This window comes from Hirundo rustica, chromosome 9, assembly GCF_015227805.2.
Source record: "Hirundo rustica isolate bHirRus1 chromosome 9, bHirRus1.pri.v3, whole genome shotgun sequence".
In the NCBI taxonomy this organism is placed as follows: domain Eukaryota; kingdom Metazoa; phylum Chordata; class Aves; order Passeriformes; family Hirundinidae; genus Hirundo; species Hirundo rustica.
In genome coordinates, this window is record NC_053458.1 from 18383725 (window position 1) to 18409033 (window position 25309).

Genomic DNA, 25309 nt, shown 5'->3' on the forward strand with positions numbered 1-25309 from the left:
CTGGGCCACAGATATAGTCCTTTTAGCCCACAGCAAATCCCTGCTTCAAGCATTCCAAAAACTTGAAAGACCCCTCCCATATGTCTCATAACACCTACATCAGTGGCTTCTACAGCCAAAGCATATTTTTTTGAGCTTGTCAAATACTGACAATGAGATCATATACATATGCATACTTGTCATTTCACACTTATTGCAGAGAGAACCTATGTCAGTGGATATTTGTTATAAGCCTGAAAGGAGCAGAATAACATAGGATTTCAAAAGCCTTTTTTATTTTTTAATCTTTTTTTCTCAATCACAGGAGAAATTAATCATAATACTACAAGCAAAGGTATTGTAAATACCAAAGTCAATACAGCCTGACAGTACAGCCTGACTGAGGAGCTCCCACGCAGAGCCAGAGCTGCAGGTGAGCCCCATTGTAACAGCCTGGCTGGCCCATCTGTTTGGTGTATGCCTGTTTATTGCTCTCCCATTGTATCCTCAAACTGCCAGCTCTGAGTTTGGGCTATGTGCTTTGCAAGTACACACCAGGCATTTAATGGTGAGCTTCCCCCTGCTCCCAGTAAAGCCATGGTAACACAAGTTTCCTCAGATCCAATTTTGCACCACTTGAGTAATGTGCCACTGAGCAAGTACCGCTCACTGCAGATGTAGTTGTGATCCTGTCAGGGACAAGCCTTGGCATCAGCAGGATGGATTTGGAAGGATGCAGACTATGGCAGAGGGAGACATACCTGCTTCTGTTTCTTCCAGTAACAATTTTCCTTTTAAGTTTGTTCTTCCATCTCAAACTACTTACATGGAATGAAATGAAGTAGACTAGAAACATTTATGGCTAAGTGTAACCTCAGAGTGTTTTGGAATAGGAAGAATACACTTGGGACTTACGTGCCAAAAGTTCTTTATAGATCTATGAATTTTGGTAAGCTGTATTGTAGGGTTTAGCTTCTCTTTTAAAGTGGAAATAAAGCACTCAACAAAACCTAAAACACATAGAATCCCTTTGGTCAGAACACATTTGGTTGGAGGAGAACACAGTTTGCCGTTTAGAATTGCTACAACCTAATTTATTTTTTAATATTAAGTTTAGGACTCTTACCCATGGATTGCGACTTTTAATTTCAAAATCAATTATGGGGGGGGTGTTTTATCTATCAGCTATAAGATGTTGTATCTCTTAGCACCAAAATATTGTAATGAAACACTACTTTAAGATTTAAAAATCTTTATATCACTTTATATATGAATTTGTAATTTCCTTTGGCCCATGATTGAAGGGAATTTAGTTTTTTTCAAAGCATATCTACTACAGCAGAATGTCTGTCTAGGTGTTTGATGATAATTAGCAAGAAAATTAGCCTGCTGGAAGTATTATTCATCAAAATACCATTGAGTCATAAGAAGATTGCAAACCCCATTGGAAAGTTTCTCACAGGCAGGCTACTTAGTTGCATCAGGTTTCAATCACACGAAGTATTGATTAAAGTCTTTCTCAATTAACTATTGCCAACTTAAAAGGTAAACCAGATCTTTCACGTCCCATCTTAAGGGAACATCTAGGTCCAGATTCTCAACTCTGTTAGGGCTGTTTTACTACAACACAGCAGCCTAGAGGCTGCCAACTAAATTTATGGTTGCTATTCTACCATACCAAATACAAAGGGAAGAGAAAATTACTCAAAATATGAGTCAGTTTGAGCCAAATTTTAATACTTAACACCTCAGTTCCTACTTGAGTAAATGAGCATTGGAAATTTTTACAATACAGAAACCGTTTCTATTATCAATATATACATCACAGTAGAGTTAGAGGGTTTTTTATTCATAACTTTTTTGAAGTTCTCCAAGCACACCCCTGGGGTTGCATGTGCTTCTTTAGTCTAAGCTTTTGCCTTTAATATACCTTTCCCCTGCTTTTTACCCCCTCCCTTTCTCTCAGTTCTACCACCTGTTCTTCATTCTCTTTGCTCACTTGCCCGTGTTCCATGTGGAACTTTTGCTTTGAAATCTGTCATAGCATCAGGAGCCTTTTGTTTTCCCACTCTTCTATGATAAATTGTTTATCTTTGAGTAGAAAGTCAAGCTAGTTTTTGTTAATTTTCAAGCAGAGTATGGCTGCTTTTTGCAGTATTTATTTCAGTAAATAATTGGTCTGCAGGACACAAAGCTGACTTTTAAACCAAAGTAAATCTTAGGACACTAAGGAGAACAATCACCTTCTGTCGGATTGATCCTGAGTCTTAAGGGATGGACTACATCTGCTATAAGAATTATTCTCCTGCATGGAAAAAAGCCAGAGGACTAGAAAATTTAAAATAAATTAAAAAATAATAATTTAAAAAAAGTCAAAAACTTGTAACCAAGCGTCCTTCTGATAAAGATGCTTTGAACCTATTGAATTTATTCAAACACAATGCAAGACATGAATGGGTTCTTTGTGCCCTGCTTATTTCAGGTTGTTTCACGATTTCCAGGTAAACATGGAACAAAAAGAAATATGCTCATATTGGGAAATGTTTTTTCTTTGCCCATTTCTGTGGGTGAGCATTAAGAAGTATTTCTTTCCTATCAAGTTACTCTAATCTGTGTTACATTTCATCTCCCATTAGCACGACTGCTACCTGAGGGCCTGAAGTTCATACAGTGTAACCTGTGATGTACTTCTTTTGCTCCATAGGGAGCTACAATAATACACGCTGAACTGTTGCTAAAAACATAGGAATTTGAGCATCTGTAGGACTTTCATCCTTATGATTAGCATGCCTTGACACATTCCTTATTATTACACGTTTGAAAAAGAGTAAACTAGTTTTTTCTTTAGTAAAAATGGTAATGAAAAAAGCTAAACTGCTTAGGATGCGAAGTTTAGCATTTAAAAAAAAAAAGTCAAAATGAAGATTCATCAGAGCAACTTTCAGATACAAATTGTAATTGTTATCAGTTAAAGAGGAGAAAAACTGTGACAACAGAAATAGGTATAAAAGAATAAAGTTATAGAGCAGAGCTGGTAACTTTTTCTAGTTCCCCAAAATATATAATAGTGTAAATACTAGTGAAGTGAGAGAGGAATATTTTTTTCCTATGACCTGTGTGCTATATGCAGCATAGAAAAATCATTGCTACACTCTAAGCAAAGGTATCCGGAAAGGTGATAAAAAGTGAAACCCCAAACTCTTTAAATCAATTGCAACACATACCTCTAGAGTGAAGTTCTCTAAAGCAGTAAGATTTCAGCAGAAACCAAATAACTGATTAAAGAGATCCTCTTCTTACATTGGAAAAAGTCTTTCATCTACCAAGGACCTGTTCCTGCTCTCCTTGAGCTTCATAAGCTTTTTTGTGCCTGCTAGGCTCTAATTGATTTCATTGAGAGCAGGTGACTTAAATTAGCAAATTTAGCTCCAATTCAAGACTAAATATGGAAATGCCTATCAGAGGCAATGACTGTTTTGTATTTGTAGTAATCTTCCCCTACCCTGGGGCACAGTAGATGGAAAAGGGAGATAGAAGTTGGGGGGATTTTTTTTTTTTTTTTTTGGGGGGGGGGTGTGGTGAGTAATATGAGAGTCATAGAGGAGGATAAGACCCTTGACTTTCCTCTTACAGTCTGCCCCTTAACCGAAGGAGCCTCGCTCCAGAGCTTGTGTGCAGCGAGTGTACAATACAGCAGCTCCATATTCCTGACTCACCACCTCCAAAATGAGTGTAGGCAGCATCAGGAGGGCTCCATGTGATTGTGTGAGCCAGGTGAATGCTGAACAGCTGCTTTTTGTGCATTATTCCCAAACTCTGCCCACGAAACCCAGTGGGATCATGTGGATCACAGTATTACTCTATGGTTGTACAGAGATGCAGCACCCATCCATTCTTCCTGCCTCTTCTTAGGATCTTTGTACTCATCACTCTTCACATTACACGATATGATGGGACCTGTTGTATCCCACTCCCCCTTTTATGTCTGTGTTCCCACTCTGGAAACGTTTGAGAACCTCTGTTGGCCTTCTTAATAACATGATAATAAAAACTAAAGTGTAAAAAGTGTTTGGTTTTTTTTTGTTTGTTTGTTTGTTTGTTTGTTTGTTTGTTTTTTAAGAACAGCAAGAAGATTATTTTATTTCATAGAAATATAACAATAATTATTTTACTATCTGTTTTTTCTAATCTCATAGATTTGGCTATAGATGCACTTGTATAACCTCTACACGGTGGTACCAGAAACATCCATGGCTGCCCCATTGTGTAATAAAAATACGTGATCACTCAAAATTCCATGTGTATATAAATGGCCTTTATAAATGCTGGTTTTAGGGAGGAGTTTCCTGTGGTATTTCATATGCAACTGTCTTCAAGTCTGTGGGACATCAGAACCTCTCTGCCTCACCTTCCATCTTTCTCCTCTCCTAAGGATTGCCACATGCTGGGCAATTGAGAAGGTATTGGTAAATAATTATGAATGTCCTTCTGTGCCATCACTTTTCCTGTCTTTTATTTATTTATTTGAAGAATATTACAGATGCATTATCAAGGAATGACACTGTTCATCTGGTATCTTTGGCATAAACAGAAAATGTGACTTAAAGCTTTCTGATAAATTCTATAAAATGGATTATTTGAGCAGAAGAATGTGTTATCTATGGGTATTTACCCATGAAACTAGAGACTAAAATTCTGATTAGTCATGTATCTTTTCCAATATATTTCTATCAGTGCACTGATTTGACAAATATTTAGACCCAAAGGTCAGGGCTGTTCATAAGTCCCATTGATTTGAAAGTTGAATGTCTGCCCAAGATTAAACACAAAGAGAAATGCTTTCCTAAATCAATTTATTCAAGTCTGTGTGTAAGTGCTCTGTTGAATCAGGGCCTAAAGTCAGCAACATATCAGGAAAGATAATGAGTTTGGGCCAAATATATGTATTAACAGCCAAAACATACAATGAGACAAGGAACATAATTATTACTTGGATCTGAACCAAGATCCCTAAATGTATAAGTTAACCAGATCTTTAAATTTCATTTCTTTCGAAGCTCTTAGCTTAAATCGAACTGGTGAGACAGGTTACATTTACCTGTACACACTGGGATGGCCCTGCCTTGTCTTCTGCTCTGCATCTGGATCTGCTTCCCAGAGCAGTCACAACATTAGCAGGAAAGACAGTGCCTGCTTGAGTTTATCTTGCTGGGATGGAACAGAAGGTACACCTAAGCTCCAGGGCTGGGAAGGGTTCTGGACCCCACAAGCTTGGGGTTGAGATCTTTTGTTTTCTTCAGTGTCTTCAAACAGAAGTTTATTTCGAGTTTCTGTATAAAGCAAGTAGAAAGTCATCCTAACAAACACAGGAGATTATGAATCTGGCAGAGCGCTGTGTAGATCAAAATGGTTTTAATCATTACTCCCTGTTTTAATTACTACTTGACACATTATCTCTATTGTCCTTCTACAAGTCTGTCTTTTGAATGAAATATTAACGGCGAGTTACAGCTGAAAATATATGCAGTCTAGAAAGAAAATGGCTTTGAACTATTTGAAATGATTTATTGTCCACATTTCTTTATGAATATTTATTTGCCATAGTGAAAGCAATTCAATGAAGAGAAAACATGAGGACCAGTTAACCGAACATTTGCATACTCTAACAGTTTAAAAAAGGGAAAAATAGTATGCTGCATTAGAATGGTGTTAATGTTTGGTTTTCCTGTTTCCTGTAGTTCATTAATATGCAAGATTCAGATCCTGAAGAGGAGATATAAAAATAGCCTACAAGTAAGTGCCCCCAGCCTTTATATCTACCCATCCAGAAGGAAATAAACATGTTTGTAGAGGGATTTTCAAGGCCAGGGTGGAGACTATAATTGGTTTTTTTTTCCATACTACTTCAGTTAGCTGGCTGTAAATCTTGCTTTTTGCTACAATCCTATGTAATCTCTGTCCTCACCTTGTCAGGACCAGAGGTCCTCATTCCCCGGCACTCCTCAGGGGAGCGGCAGGCATACCTGGCTATCAACACGAGACATGAGCACACTGATTGTTTCAGTGTTTAAGCACTGTGTTTCTGTGTGCACCAAAACCAAGACCACACACAGTGATGCTTCCCTTCGAGCCTCAGTGGAGGAACAGAGCTTTTTGTGGTACGCGCTCTCGTTTCTCCCTGTCTGAATTAATTTCTTCTACCAAAAAGCACTGTGTGTTAGACTTGGAATGAACTTTGTTCCTCAGAGCTTCTTAGTGATATTCTGATACCCAGTCACAGATGGGGCCTTGACAGATTTTGTACTGATTTCCATGATTCCTTTTCTCTCTCTCTCTCTCTTTTTTTTTTTTTTTTTTTTTTTCCTTGAGGAGCAGGACTGCTGGACTGCTGCTGCTTGAGAATTCACATGCAAATGGGGATATCCACTGGCACTGTTTCACAAGGAAGTTTGGCTGGTTGGTTGTTAGAACTGATAAACTGAATAGTATATCAAAGTGTATTTGGAAAAGGATAATCCTAATATAAAATAGTTCTTGAAAAGGATGGTTACAGTAGTAAAACACAGACTTGGACAAATACAGAATTCTCTATGCATCAATATTCTGTTCTTCTGAGCAAGAATGATAATAATACTATTTATTTATAGTAATTATTATGATTATTATCTACCTGAAAGCTAGCTGTGAGACTAAATCAGTAATATTTTCAAATTATTTCACAGTCCTTAAATAGAATCTGTCCTGAGAGTACTAAATATAGTAATTTTCTTTGCATGCCTATTTCATTCTCCTATGGAAAAAACACACTGTGTTGTTCTCTTTACATTTGTCTAGATAAAACATTTTAAAATTCCAGCTGTTGGGCTTTGCTAGAAGTTAATAACAGGAAAATTTGACATTATTGTATTTATTGCTTATTTTTTCCTCTTTTGTCATAGTCTTTTACCCCCACATAGATATCACAGTATCATTATCATCTGGGAGCTTGTTACTACACGTACAAATAAAGAAGTTGAGACCTACACTTACTGTTTATTTGGAACTGACAAGTAACCACACACTGGTTCTCTGAAGTCAGAGCTCTCTTGATGTACCCCTATAAATGTATTTTGTGTTCAAGTTGCACACAGTTAGATGCTACCCCATAGTACATGCCTGGATATATTTGTAAGTATCTCAAATGTGTTTTTTCTTCTGCAGTTTACCATGTTCTGCATTTATTGGCAAACGTGTTTCAGTGACTCACAACCGAAGATACCTGGATCTATTTCCACTAGTTGTTATCTGTTGGATAGCTAGACTCCAATGGCTGAAATCTACATTTACCAACATAAAAGCCACAGGATATGACACTGGTACCTTGTGGTTCCAATCAGCCTCCTGGTATTATAGCGGTACTTTTATTTAACTGTGTTTTTACTGAGTTCAGCATGCTCAGCCACACTGGCTGCTTTGCGTAGCATCTGCGCTGTATATTGTGATAATTGAAAACTCAATACAGCCCGGAGGCACTAGCACAACAGGACAGGAGCGGGCTGGGGCATAACTCAGAAGAGTAAGGCAGGCAGGCAGCAGCAAGCAGGGCTGAGCCAGCCCCGACACATCTCCAGCAGCAGTCGAGCTGGGTCAGGCATCCAGCAGCTGGGGGTCCCGGGGCGTGTGGCAGCTCTGGGAGCAGCAAACACCCAGTGCAGTGCCTGGGATGTCCCTCCATCTGCCATCACGGGGCCATCATTTGGAAGCACAGACTGTAGGCAGAGTCCGAGGCTCACCTGGAAAATGACAGGGATAGATCAAAACAAGATTCGTGGCCATGCGCTCCACTGACAGCTCCCATCGTGCGCAGGCCCTTCCCAGCGTGGTTCCTCTTCCTAAAAATGTCATCTAGGCATTAGCAGAGAATAGGTCAGATATTTTTTCTTGTGTTTCTGAAGTGTAACATATATCAACAAATGTCACTTGCTATTTGAATGCTCATAACTAGAATTGAAACAAATTACTTAAATTAAATGGCTGGGGTAAGCCACAGCATTTCTTCCTATTAGCCTATGTCGAATGAAAAAAAAAAAAAAAAAAAAAAAAAAAAAAAAAAAAAAAAAAATGCCTGGAGTGCAAAAAGGAGAAAAGAAGAAATAATGAAAAAACAGTGGCATGAAGAAGATAAATATTTCTTGCCTGTCCTCTTGGCTCTATCTGTGAAGATTTTGTCCAACAACTCAGCCGAAACTATTTAGTGAGTGATTTGTGTGTCTGGCTGATGGAAGCCCAGTTGTCTCAGGGGCAGCTTTGCAGGGTTTCCAGGAAGCAGACAAGTAGGTCTCTGCAGTGGGAGTCCCGAGCTTGTCATGTCAGTAGCACACCTGAGCTGATGGGGTGGTTCAAAGGAGTTAGATGTGGCCCTACCTTGTAGCAGCACCCCCAGAGTGTTGCTGATGTTAGATTGTCTCCATAGACTGAAGATCAACAGCTTCCCATGAGTCATTTGGCGAGGAAGGAAGGAAGGACTAGTCCGGGAGACTTGAGCTGTAGGGCAGTAAAATTGAGAGAGGTTGAAACATTCCACCCATTGGGGTTCTCCCTTAAAAGTATATTTATATAAGAGATTAAACCACCCAGGATGTCTTTATAAACACACTTAAAGCCACCCTGAGGAGCAGATCACACCGGTTCCTGCCCTCCCTGGCATTCTGGCCTTGCTCTCCATTCTGCCCCTATTTGCCAGCCCCAGCAGTTCAGCTCCCAGCCTCCTACCCGCAGCCAGGGAAACGCCCTGCTGAGCCCCTGCAGGACATCTCACACCGTGCCACAGGGCTTCACCCGCCGCGGGCTCCGGGCCACCTCTTACCCAAACTCTGCCCCCCAAACGCCAGTGCCTCTGAGGCACGGATACTGCGGGTAAGAGCGGGAATCTGGGTATGTGTTGATGTTTTCATCTCCAAACTTTCTGCTTGAAGTTCAGCCTTTTAGGGCTCTATTAGGTCTCTGCGTTAGGGGTATGATTATGTGTATTTCCTGCTCATGGCATAGAGTTAATTAATAATTTCTAAAGTTCTTTGAAATTCTCAGGCGGTGGCATCTATTATTTTCCTCTGACTCTTCTCTTACCTTTTTCTTCTTCTATTTAGTATAAGGAGTTATCAGTGGTGAACTGATTATAAGAAACTAATTTACATCATCAGTTCAGTAGTAGGACATACTTCTTAAATCATCTAAGATAAATACTTTTAATTAAGCAAATGTCCTACTCAATTCACTATGGACAATCCCATCATAATGGATATTACTTCAGCATGCTAAATCTTAATCTTCATCAATACTGAATGCACAACGCAAAACCATTATTAAAAAAAAAAAAAAAAAAAAAAAAGTAGGCTTACTGTAATATTGCTATTTCGAAGCTGCCAGCTTTTATATTCATTAATATGATGACAACAGACTCCCGGCTAACAAATTTTACTACAGATCAGAATTTTTATCAGATATGTATATGAGATCAAATCTATGCTAGCCTATTATTTGCAGTTTTTATTAAAAAGTTAACTTGGGATTATTATAAACTCTCTTTGGATTTCTTAATAAAAAAAAAATTAAAGTTAAAATCAAATGAGATTTTCTGGAAGCATTTTAAAAGGCTGCGAAGACAGTAAAGTCAGCAGGCACAACACAAGGAAGTATTTACCAACCGGAGGATGAATGTCTCTTCACTGAGTCTAACGGGTTTACTTTATATGGATTTCTGAGAGACAGAGAGAGGAGAAAGCAAGAAAAACTCCAAGCCAATGCTTTCCTAATCTAAGACATCATATTGCTTCCTGATCGAAGCTTTAAAATTCTGGTGTAAACTGACTTCTCACTCTTGTGACCAAAATCTCCTCTCTTTTCCCCCCTCCCTCCATCTGTCCAGCCTTGGATGCGGAAGTCCCTTCTCCAAAGGAAGAAAACCTGTTCCCTCTCGCTTCAGTTGTGGTGTTGAAGCCCATTAATATTTCTCTGGCAGGTACCCTGACCCTGGTGCCCTTGAACACGCTCAAAACACCACGGGGCATTCCTGAGCCTTTGTCCCTGAGAGGATTTACAGGCTTGCCCCGGGGCCAGCCTGAGGGTGATTTAATAGGTAATAGGGGTGGGCTTCACACCTGACTCCAGGTTTGCCTCGGGCTGCCCCCATCAGCAGCAGCCATTGCAACTAGGGGTAAAGCATGGCTCTGTGTAGAGTTAGAGCATGAATCCTCAGGATCTGGTGGAGTATCTCCAAATATATCCTTCCCCTGCCAGGACAGGCATCCCAATGGAGGGTACAGGGACTTGAGACCTGTGCTGTTTCTGCCACTGTTTTTCTCTGACCTAGAGAATTAGTTACTTAAGCTGTGCCTCGTCCTCTCTTTCTTTCCTCTCTGGCCTCTCTTGAGGCTTATAAATTGCCTGAAGGAGAGACTGCAGCACTTTGTGTGATTTTGCTGTGCCTAGCCAAGTAGGTCCCGATCTCAGTTGGGCCCTGTGGTTATATCATGGTAAAAGTAAATAAATAGATAATAGTGGTAACAACAGTTATCTTTTTGTGTGTGAAAATAGGTTCCTAATGGAGGAGAAGCCTCTTATCTGAGTGTTTTTTTTTTTTAATCTGCAAGTTAAAGTCTCTCTTCCCTCACTCAACTGGAGAAGATACTGTTTTTGTAAATCAGACAAAACTCATTATGTAAAGTGGAACACATCTTTGTTTATACGGAATACTATCCGTCTGTAACTACCTTTGCTGCTGCAAAGGACACAACATGATTAAGCTAAGAAATGATAGACTGAACATTGTGTGTCAGGATGGTAAAAGATTTTTCCTATCTAAATAGGAAACAATCATAAAAAACGGTGCAAATACACAAGAAAGTGTTTTAACATATTATAGACAAGCCACCCCGCTGTTGGCTTATATTGTAGCACTGCTTATATTGTATTCCTTGCTCAGATAGCTGCGGATACTTCTCCCGTAGCCTACAATATCTATTTTTTAGAAACTACAAACTGTCATGATTTTTTAATGATGTATCCTTCCTCCATAAGTTCATATGTACTGTTACCTGCTCAGTCTGTCATCTCTTCTGCCTTCCCCTGGGTGAGTCCAGATCCTGCCAGTGACATTTCTCAAATTGTAGATCTGTGCAGTGCATTTTCCTGGAGCTGTTAGAAGTGTTTCTACTTTACTTAATGACAGCGTTTAGCAGTGCCAGCCATCACTCACTATTTGGTGTACACCAGGTACTCTGCCCAGGGGCAGAGGGGTCATTATCCTGATTTTACAGGCCAGAGAAACAAGGTGTTGCATTTGGCAGCAATTAGCCGAGAATATGCTACAGAACATGCGAACAGGAGAAGATCCAACACACCTTCAGCTTACATTTTATTCTTTAGTGTTACTGCTTTTATTTCCTCCAATATTCCCAGTTGCACTGTGACCTTCTAAGATGATTTCAGGCAATGATCACCGTAGAGCCAAGTGCTTTTGCAATAACACATTCAAATACTGCAGCAAACAATGTGAGTAACTTTCCTAATTTTGAAGTGTGACTTTGCCATGTATGGTTCTTAGTAACTTCTGCCATGTCTCTGATGATTTCTGGGTCTGCTGCCAGTAATGCTGCATTCCTAGCCAAATTAGCATGTGATATTTTGTGCTCGTACTGCAGTGGTAAGGTCTGTTTGCTGTTCACATATAGATGTATTTTTGAGTTGTATAAGCCCAGGATGAAAAGCCCATCAATTGAATTGGTACCACATTACCATGGCAACAATATAATGCTAATGAAATTGTGACAGTTGAACCTGTTTTATGGAACTCTACAAAATGGGCTTTATAAAAGGAGAAATCTTGTTGATTAGTAAACGTTTCAAAGCATGATGAAAACCTGAGAAACACACGTGCTGTGACTTATTAATCATGTTATCATCCTCATTTAAGATAATAAATTGTTCTTTGTATGAGGAATAGTGCTCTCAAAAAAATGAAAATTATATGGTAAATCTCTGTTTCTCCAGGTTTAACATGCACCACAGAAAGACTCGGAGACCTCTGTGCCCTGGTTCACTGGATCAGTTGGCATAGGCATGTATTGAGTCATGCAGTTTTTGCTGCTTATTTAATCTCTCAGAATCTGTAAAATTTACTGCTACTACAGCTGCAATAAACACCTTTTTATAAGAAAAATGTGGCTTATTTTATAAAATTATTCCACAAAAACATATTATTTTAGACTGAACCCTACACAGAGAAGGGATGGTAGTGGGAATGCACTCTTCACTTCCCACATCCCTTCTTTTTGCCCATTTGACAATTTGCTGTCATATAGACTCCCAGCAGAGAGAGAGCCACCCCACCTCTCATTCCTCAGGACAGAAGCTCTTGCTGAAGGCAAGATATTGTGCCTGCTTTTAAACAAAAAAATGCTGAACACTTGAATTTCCTGGTCATTCATGTCTCTGGACAGGCCTCCGGGAAGGTGCCTCACCTCTAAGTGTCAGGGGCTCCAGCGCCAAGATTTCTACAGCAGGATTTAATTTTTAGATAGATAATAGATGGAAAACAGGTAATATTCCTCTTTGTTTTCACCTTGGGAATAACAGTGTGTCTCACCCTATGGAGTCCATCTCCCAGTTTGCCAGGTAAATCAGAACAGAAAAGCAGGTGTGCCAGCAAGCATTGAGCTCAGTGTGCATTCACCGTGTGGTGGTGTGGTATTTAGCTGGGACAGCACTGCTGATTTTAGTGAAGTCCTGAGCTACATGGCACAGAAGTCAGCAGAAATCTTCACATTAGATTTCATGGGCTTTAAATCAGGGCTTTGAAGGGCTGTTTCTGAAAACTCCATGTTTGATCCTATTTGGAAAAGGAAGCCCCATCTAACATTTCATTATTTCCGTGGTTTTTGGGAAAGCTACACACTGAATTTCTGAGTTGATAGAAATATAATATAATGTAATTTCCCTTAATATATATTTTGCACTGTCTGACAGTTTTATTAAGCAGAAGCAATAATCATCATTATTCAGTGTAATAACCATCTCATTAGAAATGGTCTAATTTTCCCTAATTTTAATTTACCTCTCAGACTAAGCTGTTCTAAAATTACTGAGGTGCCTACAGTTCAGTTTCATAAGACTTCAGCAGAAACGTAAGTCTTCGGAAAGCAACTACTGACTTATTGCTGCTAAAATAGTGATATGCCAGACCTTTGTGAGAGAAAAGGAAATACAGAAAATCCAGGTTAGGAAATTGCTATATCATTTTTTATTTCCTCACTGTCTTGTAAGTAACACTTTCTGCAAGCATTTTGCACAATGATAAACTGTAAATTTACCTTCAAGCCTTCCATGCACTCTCTTTTAATAAAGGACCTGGCTAAGGGTCACACCAGAGAGTCCTGGTAAGGGGGAGCTGGCAAGCAGAAATATTTCTTGGAGAGACAGAGGAGGAGATGATCATTATAATAAGTTTCATTATCATCCAATGAAAATAGGATGTAAACTGTGACATCCAGGCAGATTATATATGTCAGGCAAGCAGATGTGAGCAGAAAAATGTAGATGCTAAACCTTACCTAATAGGTTTACTCTTACTCTGTGGATTATTCTCAAGGAGCAAGGCTATATTAAGTGTGGCCTTGTATGTAGCTATAGTTAATGTAGAGGATATAAGAAACATGCATGCATAAGTGAATCTGGGGACATTCCCAGCTGTGCTGAAGTTAATGCTCTTTGATATACTTTGGAGTATCCTAAGAGCACTTTGAGTGTCATATACTTCTACAGACATCATAAACAGCATTAGGGCATTTATAGTGCTTTAGTTCCAAGATTTCAAAGGGCACTCTGTTTTCTCTAAAAATGTGCTCAAAAAATTCTATACTCAAACAGCACTTGTGCATGCAAACTGCTAGAACAGCTTAGCTACTTGATTTGGTTGTGCCAGTTCTGAAAACACATTTGATCAAAAGCATTTTGTTGCAATCACAGAGATAAGTAACCCCATACGAACAAGGAAGCACTTTGCAGGTTATATTACAAAATAGACAAATTGTCTAAAGGTTTTGTTTATCATTAGATGTTATTCTGTGTAGTTCCAAGTCATAAAAAATATCTTTTTTTGTTTGCTTTTTTTTTTTTTTTTAAAATGTTCCCCTGAAATAACACAAAAAACACAGTCTCTTTTGTGGAAGCACTCTACTTATGAAATCTCTTCTCTTTGAAATTCTGAGCCTTTTCCAGCTGTAGTATTCTTTGCTCAGCTACAAGAACACGAAGTACAGCCATGAGAAGTATTACACTATTATCCCAAGATAATTTGATAGTCTGTAAATGTATTTTCCTGCCTGTGGTTCCAGACATTATGGTCTCATTTGAAGTAATGATTTGCAGTTATTTATACAATTCAAGTTAGCCCACATTGGTTTCACCCTGAACATTTTACCTGCATGGTACAAACATGGCTGATTTCTAGATTGTACAAGCTAGACTAGATGGGTGATTTTTGCAAGCCACACTCGATCAGCAGTGCAATGGGATGCCTACTGTAGACAGCCAGCTCCTGCAGGAAGTGCTGCAGTGACTCACTGGCAGCTGTCTCCTGCCCACGTCAGTGTTATCGCAACCATACATCAGCAGGAGTCTGCTGGACATGTTCAGTTCTAAGCTCTGACATAAAACCATAACTCTGATCTGATGTGGTCAGTAAATATAGCATGGCACTTTCCAGAGGTACTTACCCTGCTTTTCTCTTTTGGCTTCGGTGTGGATGTTAAAACTCACCTTAAATTCCTCTTGCATTTCTGGAGTTTACCATACCATTCCCCCCAAAGCTGGAAATGAGTGGTCCAGTGCTAACTGGATAGTTGTTTCACCCCCATTTGATGTTAGTAGGTGCGCCCACATTTCAGCATTATACCGTTTGTTTGTAGAATTTGAAATATCAGTGAGTGTGGACACAAGCCTTTGGTTTTGCATGGGCTCAGGGTTCACCTCCCTTACTCTCACCTGGGAGCCTGTTTTGGGAACAGATTTACATAAGTGACAGTAATTTCCTGCTGGCTCGTAACTGGTTCAAAATGGTCAGCAATGGATGGAGCACTCTGTGGTGCTGGAAAGGAGAAAGTCACATTTGAATCCCTGGTGATCCTCCTCTGGAAACCCGGGGTAATTTCAGAGGAGCCATGCACTGCTAACATCCATTGGGCCGCCTGCTCTCTGTGGACATCAAAATGCTCAGCAACACAACAGACATAAAATATTATTTCTGCTTTCTTCTTCCACTGTCATACATTGCTGAGTATCACCCCGGTTCATATTTGATATTGGGAAAAATATTAATGTCAAGGGAGTGAATTACGGAAGGGTGCAGTTCTGACTTGGGGTGGTCAGCAGCCAGGCCAGGAACTTCCACCTCTGCCTTCCTGCTTCTCTTATCCTCAGCTGGAGTGGCCTCCAGAGGGTGTCTGAGTGAAGTGTGAAAGATACAGTTCAAATAAAGCAAAGGGGGAGAGTAAATATTCAGAAATTACTGTGTCTCTCCTCTCTCATCTGTTCCTGGTATCTTGGATACTGTTGTGACAATTCAGTCTGTTTCTTTAAAAAAAAAAAAAACAAAACACCCAGACAAATATTTAAAATACTACTTCTGTTTTGCTGAAAATCTTGAAAGTCTTTTATTTTGAGAGAAAAATTAATATCAACATTTCTTTCCCGGACACTGTCATTTAAAAACAGCAGCACTTTAAAAAGTGCAAGAATCCCAGTTTACCATCCTGATGTCAGTTTATGATAACATTTATGACATTAATATAATGGATTATGACCTTTCTTGGCTTGTCTGACTGACAGTTATTCATATATAATGCAGTACTTATCACCTTGGTCCTTCCGTAATAATAATCCCTTCAATTTTCTGAGCTGTGTCACCAAAACATGTACTCATAAGTGTTGATCTCATCTCTGGGAGAGTAGCACTAGGAGCTCCTTTTGAGCTTTATGTCACCTAAAATCTACAGTGAAATTGAAGACCAATTGCAGAAAAATGCCCTGTCTCTAACTTTATCACACAGTCTGCATAATGGTCCTTATGATTTTAAATGATTTACTGAGTCCTGTCAAAATGCTGTGCCTTTCTGTGGAGGAAGTTATTGAAGTTCAGAAATGCCATTATTCTGTAGAACTGGAGCAATCTTGAGGAAATACACAATAAATGGTGTGCTACAATTACTTACCTTAACCTCCTTTTTTTTCTTCTTTTTTTCCCCCCCCTCTTTAATCTCCTCAGGATAGACCGAATAAAATATATTTTCTTCAATATTTAGAGTGAAAATCTGCTGTACAATTTGTACCTGCTTTCTTCATGCCCATTTTTACTAAACAGGGTGTCAAGATACTCTTTTTAGATTAGAAGTTTCACACGAATCATATGTGAAAGGTGAAAAAGGAAAGCGAAAATTTTGTATGTTTCCAAGAATTGACCACTTAGCAAATACTAATGATGTTTGTGTGGATAAGGGGTCACCCAGAATTCCTGGATTAGACACCAAGGCCTGTCACAGTCCTGCTCTATTAACTTCCTTCCCTCTTTGCACTGGGCACCAAGATGTTCCCTACCGTCCTCTGAGCACGGGAGTCAGGCTGAGGCTGTTGCTGTGGCAAGCAAAAGAAGTTCATGCCTCATGGCCAGGTCTGCCACATGCAACAAGCTGATGGTTCAACTCTATTCAAACACACCTGGGAACTGTGAAACACCTCAGACCAGCAAAGCAAAGCGGAAGCAGGAGCTTCCCATGCATGGAGATGACACCTGCATCTCCCTGAAACATGGCAGGCCGTGAGCACAGCCACAACAGCATGCGCTCTTTACATAGTACAGACCTTCTCATGCATGTAAGAATCCTTCAAACAATAAATATTTAAAAGAAACATTATGTCTTTAAGCCGGCTGAACAATTCCATATGCCTTAGAGCCACACGGAGATGGGACATTCCATTCACAGTGGGGCTCTGCTTCCACAGCCTGACAGGCTGCCTCCCCCGGGAGGGCTGAGGCTCTCCAGCCCTCACTGTCACCCTGGGGCTGTGCACCACTGTCATCCTGGCACAAACATCCCATCTACAGGAATGTCAAGTTCAAGCAAGGACAAGCCCATAGCGCTGCCAGGCAGCCCTGGCACATGTCTGTGACTACACCTCTGTCTTCTCCCCAATATTTTGTCAAGAATGTGACATGATAACTTTTTTTTGTTCCTAATGATTTTTTTTTTTTTTTAAATAAACCAGCACTGTGACAGGGTAGCTGCATGCAAGGCAGGACTAATGCTGTTCTGTGGGCAGAACAGAGGCTCTCTGGTGCTCAGCTGTCACCTTCTGAAGCTGCCTTCCACATTCTGAATGAAAATGGTTTGTCAGCGACATATCTTGGGCTGGCTTTTCAGGCTGGGTGCTGATGAGCAGCCATTTCTATCCCTGGGCCTGGTGATTAGTTTTATTCAGCTGAGAGACAAGTACTTGGACATTTGTCACTGTTTCTTTGAAAAACGTGTGCATGTTTTCTTGGGCTATCAAATGGGACATATGGGAGCTGGATTCCATCTTTCATTAGATCTTGGAAATTGTGTCCTCCTGAGGCAATTAATTAGCATGATGTTCTTGGCTGCTAATGTTTGATTTTAGATTTCAGTGGCAACAGACTTGGCAAGAGATTTTATGAGGATGGTCTAATGGTGTAGGTTATTAACCGTGGCCTCCACACAGCTTTCTTCAATCCCTCACCTTTTGCAGAGTCCCCTTAGGTGTACAGACAAGTCCCATGGTTTCTGTCCATATCTTAGCTGTCTCTTTGAAAATTAAATATAACAGCACTTTCCTACTTCACAGGACAGGTGCAGGACAGATTGCACCTCAGCAGAGGCCAGGCAGCACCGCTGCAATCCTCTGCCATCCCAGCTCCAAGATGGAAAAGATGTTCTGCAAAGTTTTTCTTTGATCCTTCCACAGATTAAGGCAAAGTAATTTTTACAGTAGGAATTTGTCAAATGAACACATTTCTATTTGTTTACTTTCAGTTTGTCCTCTGTAGATACCTGCAGGCTGTATACACCTTTATCTTTGGAAAGGACATCTGTGGAAAAAGGCTAAGTGAGCTATTTGATATAGGCTGGTAGGTAAGCTACAGCCCCTCAGCTGGTGTCTTCCTTGTGTGAGCAGCTGCAAACTATGCCCTACTGAAATCAATGTGATATACAGCAAAACCACACACTTCTAGCCTATGAATACAATCCAGAGATATAATCTAGCCTGTTTGCTTTGGTTTTATTACCTCAATTATATTCATAATCTTATATAATTATAACAATTCATGGCTAGAAAAGAACATTAGTTACAACCCCAAAAAATAATAATAAAAAAAATTATGCTTCTCTCAAAGGGAGACCCAAGCAAAATACAAAATATCTATTGAGTACAGCTATACAGTAGATAACACATCCTCTGTGAGAAAGAACTCATGCTTTTCTTTAGTACCCTCTACACAATAACAGAGGGCTGAATTTTCCAGGGCAATAGAGAGGATGAACTTATTTCAGAACACCAAAATGCTAGTGGCATTTTATATATGCATTTGTTAGTACTGTTGTGAATAAGTAGTTGTGTGTGTAGGACCTCCCTTAAGTGGTCAATTACTGTATGTGATTTGAACTCAGAAAAGGCATTTCACAAAACTGTTTGAAACAGATGTGCTTCTACCCTGCATTTAAAATAAAATTAGTCCATGGTATTAATTTCAGTAACCTTTGCAGTCACTAATAAACAATCATGTATACAATCACATGGTTTTTAAGCACCTATGAAAGACATTAGACAGAAGAAAAGAATGAAAAGGAGAAGAATGTATCACTCAACAGTATCTGCAATGTTTGATATTCCTTCCAGATAGCTTATTCCCATTTAAATGGAATGAGAAAATGACAAGCATTAAATGTAGTATTGCCTGTTTTCACCTGATGCAGCTAGGAGTTCTGAGATTGAACTTTGTTTTCATACCTGCCAAACTTTCACTAATTAAAACCAACAGAAATAAAAGCAGGATAGCTGACAAACTGAAGCTGAATTTATCCTATATATATCCAATTTACTCGTGGTATGTTTTTTAAAACTTTTTGCTACTATCCTTATTATCCCACATTATCTTATTGCAGTGCTTTTCCAGAATCCCTTATTCCTCCTATCAGTTCAAGATCCATTTCCACGCATCCAGCATTCACCTCAATGCTCCAACTTTCAAACCGTGTCTTTTGCAGACCACCAGGAAGGAATTGGCAGAACACTGGGTGAAAGACACTTACTGTGCAACTAATAAGGAAGGTTGAAATCCCATTAGAATTCTGACTTGTGCTTTAAAATACCTTGAAATTCTGAATTACAGCTCTGCCTCGCATCCCCAGTTGCACAATTGCACTTAAGTACTGCCGAACTGCCGTGCGATCGCAGGCTGCCTGCAGCGGCTGAACCACACAGGCACTTTGGACCACTACAGCTATTTGCTCAGGCTCCTGATGGCTTTCCTGGGAGCTGATCACCATTAAGGCTACAGAAGAAAGCACCAAGCTAAAAGTTTAAGCTCTGTAGCAGTTTAACTTCAGTCCCTCACATACCGCTGTCTTTGAAGCCATAGGAACTCATTCCCTGTTTGGATATTTCATTTTGGCCTCAAAGTTACACTTGTCTTGAAACTATTATTAGATGACAAGGACAAAGTAAAATGCATAAAAAGTGAATATTTTATCAATCAGTTTCAAAAATTGAGGAAAAAACATAATATTTCATGTTCTTCTTTAAAATCACTGATTTGAAAGCACTTGGTGAGTGGGTATCACATCTATATGATGGGACCAAGAATTTTCAGCTGACTCTTGGTCGATGTGATGGAACCTTAAGGTCTGTTCCATGGATGGGAGTATAAGTTTGAAAATTAAGATCCAAAGAAGCTGTATGAGAAAATTCCTTATGATTAAAAATTGAAGAACATTGATCTACATTATTGACTGTAAATCTTTCATTTTACAGGAGAGCCACTATGTAATTTGTACACAAAAATCTTCAAAACTATTGGCTCTTTTCTGTACAGTTTTAAAAAATATATTTAACTGTATATGGCATAAATATTTTTTGCATGTTGATTATGGGGCTAAACTAAGCAATACCAGCATAAGGAAAAAAAAAAAAAAAAAAAAAAAAAAAAAAAAGTCTTATATTACAGTGAAATTGCTTACAGAGCCAACAGCCAGCCTGAAGGGAGTTGCCCGTGTGACAAATGTCCATGCATGATGTAAACCTCCTTTTTGGTGATGGTGTAGTAATTTCCATTGCAAGTGGGTATTATATTTTTAATTGATTCCTAGCAGTCTGTAACCTTCACTGACACGTGTCCATTTCACAAGGTTATTGACTTTTGCCATATCTTGTTAGATGTTATGATGAGACAGATTTTTTTTTTTGCACAGATTGATGTCTATTGATATTACATTAGTTCATCAAGGTTACAAATCAGACTGCATTGCACTACATTTCACATTTTCTGCATCATGACAAGAGGTTTATAATATTCACTCTGGGACACATAAAGTGCCTTCCACCCATCCCTTGGATAAATAATTTAAGAAATTGTCGAGAAATCATAACTAATTAGTAGGATCTGCACTCAATAAGTGCCCTTTGATTTAAATTGTATTTGTATTTTGATAGGTATTGATTTTAGGAGTAGGAGAAATGAATAATACATTTTGCATTTCTCCAGTGTTCACAGCAATAATCTGACAGAAATAATGGAGGAACACTCCTGGAAGCTGCCTCTTTGGGGACCTGCATGCCTTTCCCTAGAAAGCCCATGGGACAGTTAAAGGCACTCCTGTGTGGAATGGCCCGATCCCCTTTTCTCCCATTGATTTGCTGCATAATCCTGGACAAATCACTCAGCCTCTCAAAGCCTCTCCTCTTCCATCAGCAAAATGGAAACAGAATGGTTTCATCAGTTCACAGGCGGCCACAAGACATATGGAGAAAAGCAAGAGATACATCCAAGTGGGTATTATACACATCCTCACTGGCACTGCCACATGGAGCATGGAGGCAGCAAGTGAGGCTTCCTGTGGGCACAGGAGAGTCTGGTTCCCCATAGCAGGACCCACGGTGTCACCACGGACCTCTAAGAGCAGCGCGGTGGGGCACACAAAGAACGCACCCTGCCAGCCTCCTTCTGCACTCAGTTCTGCCAGCAGGACTGTTCTGGTCGGTTTGGCTACTTGCTTTCCTGGGTGAACTGATACAAGACTAATTTGGTTTTCTTTGGATGCTAATCCCTCAGAGTGAGGAGGGAACAAGGGGAAGTTGTACCATGCAGATAAGCTGGGTAACAGGCTGGTATCTTCCCGAGGCGGTGCAGCTCAGCGTGCAGGTAGGCAAGGGTGCTCGCATGAGTTGCCAGGGGTGGGGAACACAGACAGACAAAAACATCTCCGAGGCTGAAAACAAATCAGAATATATAGGTATTTACAAACACCGATTTCCAACAGCCCAGTAGCTGTAACAAATGCAGACTTCATGAGATAACCGTAATTATAGAAAAGCTTTATTTTTGCTTTGGTTTTCTTTCACCCAGTATGCCAGCTTTGATTTAAAAGGAAAACCATAGGCTCAACTGTGCAACACAATAAACCATGGCATCAAAGCGAGCATCAAAGTGGCCCCTCGGCTGCTGGCAAACAGTACAGTCATAAGAAAAGAGACAATGAAAATACAATAAGTAGAAATAGCGCTTTTTCCCCATAACATAAACACCATAGACATTCTTTTAATATAAAGAGAAGCGGGATCCAATGTGACAGCTTTATATTTGCCAAGTATCATGGGAGGGCGGTAAAATACATCCTCCCCAAACCAAGCCAAAGGAGCAGAACGAGCCAAGATGTTCTCGTCAGAACAAAGACATCCCTTTCCTTAGGTCTCAGACAGTTGGCGGGATTAATTTTGCTTTTTATTTATTTTAATCATCATCTCTGTCTCATGCAAGCTTCAGCAAGATGTGCCAAAATATCTATTAGTGCCTGTCTATATAGGTGCAGTCCACTGCACCAAAATCACTTTATGGTCTTCAAATAACAGAAATTGTATTTAAGATTTTTTTTTTTTTTAAATATATAACATTAAAAAAAAAAGGTTCTCAAGTAGACAACTGAGAGCCAGGAACTGTGCAAGTCTGAAGCAGGGGGATTGCTGTCACATGGAAGAGCAGACAACTGGTATGTGTTTGTATCCTCAGCCTCTCACAGGGGGAGATTTAAATAATTTGTAGTGGGTTTCTTTGTGATGCTTTTCCTTCTCTCTTTTTTCAGTTATTATTTTACATTCTTTTAAGCCCTATATTCATGTAACCGTGGGTGACATGCAGCTTTTCTGTCTTGCCCTTCTACTTTCACACAGATTTAGAGAAATTGAGGCCTGACAACCCACAGCTGAGGTAATAACTGAAAGCATAAGAGCAGGGCTGCTCAAATATATTTTTACCCTTCTCTCATTCATCTGAAGATTTTTTGTGGGAGCCTTAGCCAGTAAAACAGCACCCATCACTTTTAGGTTCCCAAGTAATAGGGGCACAGGGGGAGAACAAGCATCAGATACACACAGTCTTCATTCTTACGCCTGCTGTGCCCTCCCAGATGCAGTAATTCACCCTCTTTGTATTTTTTCATAAAAGTCAAGCAATATTAATTATCCTGAAGTATTTTTAAAGAAGATGAATATTGGAGAAGTTCTTACTTATTTCACAAGACATTCTGCTTTCCATGTAAATACAACGATTTTCCATGTAAAACTAATGATTGTAATAAGTTTAATTTTAAGGCAGGTTCCTCCTGGGTAAAGTACTCTAGTAAAGTCTGATTCCAGGTGAAGCCAACGTGAGAACCATATTTGCTGTTATGAATGGTGAAATGGTCCATGAATCTCAAATAGTATTGCACCCTCTGTTTTATAAATATTTTATGTGTTTTTCTTCAGTAAATGCATATATTTTGCTTTTTGAATCTCAGGGACCCTTTTGAGCTGTGTGGCTTGTAGAATGTTAATAGAGAAGTAGCAACATGAAACTGAAAATAAATGCTTTTAACAAACAGGGAAAGTATATTTCACCAAGGAAAGTGTGGTTTAAAATGAAACAGACTCCTGCAACGTCTAAATCCTGCATATTTTTTGCAGAGCATGCCACAGCTATTGACATGCTGTTGGTTTTATATGTCCCAGGATGCATGAATTATTACTGTCATTCGACATTTTATATTCCTAGTTCCATAGCCTATAGCAACACTTACTGTCAGCTGTGGTAGACTACAGCAGACCTCTGGCAATGCCTCTTATTGATCAAGCACTGCTCACTGTTTGCCTGCTCAGTAATGCAAAGACTTCCTAATTCTCTAAGACAGAAAACCCACAAGTTACTGCATTTGGGATTTCTAGTCCTTTCAAGAGACCCAAGACACAAAACACAAATTACAGATACCTCCTCCCCCACTGGGAGCCAAACTGAGTTATCTCACAAGCTTTAGGTACTACAAAAGAAAGCACATTGCCTGGCAATGGTAAAGAGAAAAGCAGGATGCTAATGAATTGTGCTAATATAACTGGTTTTGAAAGGGTCCTCAGGAATGAGAGAAGTGTTCTGCTGAGAGTCAATGGAGTTGTGCTGCCAGCTTTATTAACTTCTTAAAAAGGACCTATAAAAAGTAATACAGTGAAAAATTGTGTCAAAGGTGCTTGTGCTTATGATTTGAATAAAGGTAAGTTTGCCCAGCACTTACTTGGTGAAATTCCCCCAAGACAGCAAAAACCTGAGTTCACGTAAATAATAAAATAGAAATTGCAGATCACAGGGCAGCAGACCACGCCACAACTGACCATGTAAAGACCCAATGCAGCAGTAACTGGTTTCTGGGCCTAGAAAACACCCCCCCAACATCCTCTTGAGTCAAGGGAAAGATGACCTACCCTTGGCATGGGGCAAGTCCTGTCAGCTAATGCAGCTCACCACAGCAGCATATCAACCTCAGCCTCTGCCTCGGGGAGCTGGTTTATCACCTGCTCCCTTCTCCCAGTCCAATGTTCCCCTCTCTGATCTCTCTCTCCTCCTTCTGGGGAGCAGCCACAGCCCTCTGTATGGAGCAGGCCAGCAGGGAGCAGGGGCTGTGTCCTCCTGCTGCCCAAGGGGCTCCTCAGTGCGTCACCTCAGTGGAGCATGATGGCCAGCCCTGACAGTGGTAGGTTCCATGGCTGCACACCCTCCCTGCCCCGACAAGTGCTCTGTACAGGGGCAGCCAGGAGCAGCTCTGACCACACAAAGCCAAGGTAAGGGACAGGCTTAGCTTGGCCAGCCTGAACCACCAGAGAATTTATGCAAGACCAGCTTGGCTTTTGCCAAGGCTCTCAGCTGCCCTTCCTCAGGGTCTAGTCCCTGGGGAGCATCCTGGCCCTCTACCCTGGGCCCTACACAGGTCACGGCTCACACCCAGAGCACCAGCGCCCGCATATAGCTAAAAAAAGCTATTGCTTTTTATCCCACAGCTTTGAGCACAAGAGTAAGCCTGAAGCATGGGAAAGGGGTTTTCTGCCTGCATTGCGCCTTTCTGTTCATTCTCTCCCACTGTTTGATCCTTTTGCTTCCCTTGCCTGTCCCACCTGTGTTATTCTTACACAAGGAGCCCCCAGCAACTTTTATTCCTCATTGAATCTCTTGGAAAGCATCATCAGGTCATGAAGCATTTCCTCCAAACACTGACTGCATCTGCTGCCTTAGCACAATGATGGAGTCGCTTATGCAGTCCAAACTCCCTACAATGAAAAGCCACACCTTTTCAATTTATCCAGTGAGTTTTTATGATGACTTGAAATACAGCAGCACAGCTCTGCACCCGTAACATTTTCAGAGCCACTCAACAGCACAGCCAGAGAGCACAATTCCAGTTGAGCTCAGCTGAACACAGAAGGTGACTTCTGGTGCTGGAGCATTTCATCACTGGGGTGAGACAGGCTGGTGAGGCAGGCAGCATTTGACTTGCAAAGCCTCTTTCTTTGACATCCTAAGAGGGCAGCATGGCTGCATGCGAGTCAAACCCTTGCCAGCAAACAAAAACCTTTTGCTTTGCCAAAACGTTACAACGGTGATTTTGTTCCTGTCTTTTGAAGGTATGAGATTTAACAGACAGATCCTGCCAACTCCTCAGGCAGCTTGAAGAAAGCTGGCTAGAAAACTTGAAATTCACGCAGTCCC

The 25309-nt window shown here is 40.3% G+C and overlaps 1 protein-coding gene and 1 long non-coding RNA gene across 2 annotated transcripts in view; both read right to left on the reverse strand.

Annotated features, from left to right (window-relative positions):
• The window catches only part of DPYD (dihydropyrimidine dehydrogenase), a 350974-nt gene extending 347667 nt beyond the window's left edge, over positions 1-3307 (reverse strand). The window contains exon 1 of the mRNA XM_040073309.1: positions 3204-3307. The gene's annotated coding sequence lies outside the window, so the exon portion shown is untranslated. The remainder of the gene's footprint in view (positions 1-3203) is intronic.
• Positions 3308-5555: 2248 nt separating this feature from the next.
• LOC120756622 (uncharacterized) overlaps positions 5556-25309 on the reverse strand; it is a 40827-nt gene continuing 21073 nt past the window's right edge. The window contains exons 2-3 of the long non-coding RNA XR_005702180.2: positions 8383-8502; positions 5556-7751 (exon numbers count right to left, since the gene is read on the reverse strand). This is a non-coding gene — a long non-coding RNA (uncharacterized LOC120756622). The remainder of the gene's footprint in view (positions 7752-8382; positions 8503-25309) is intronic.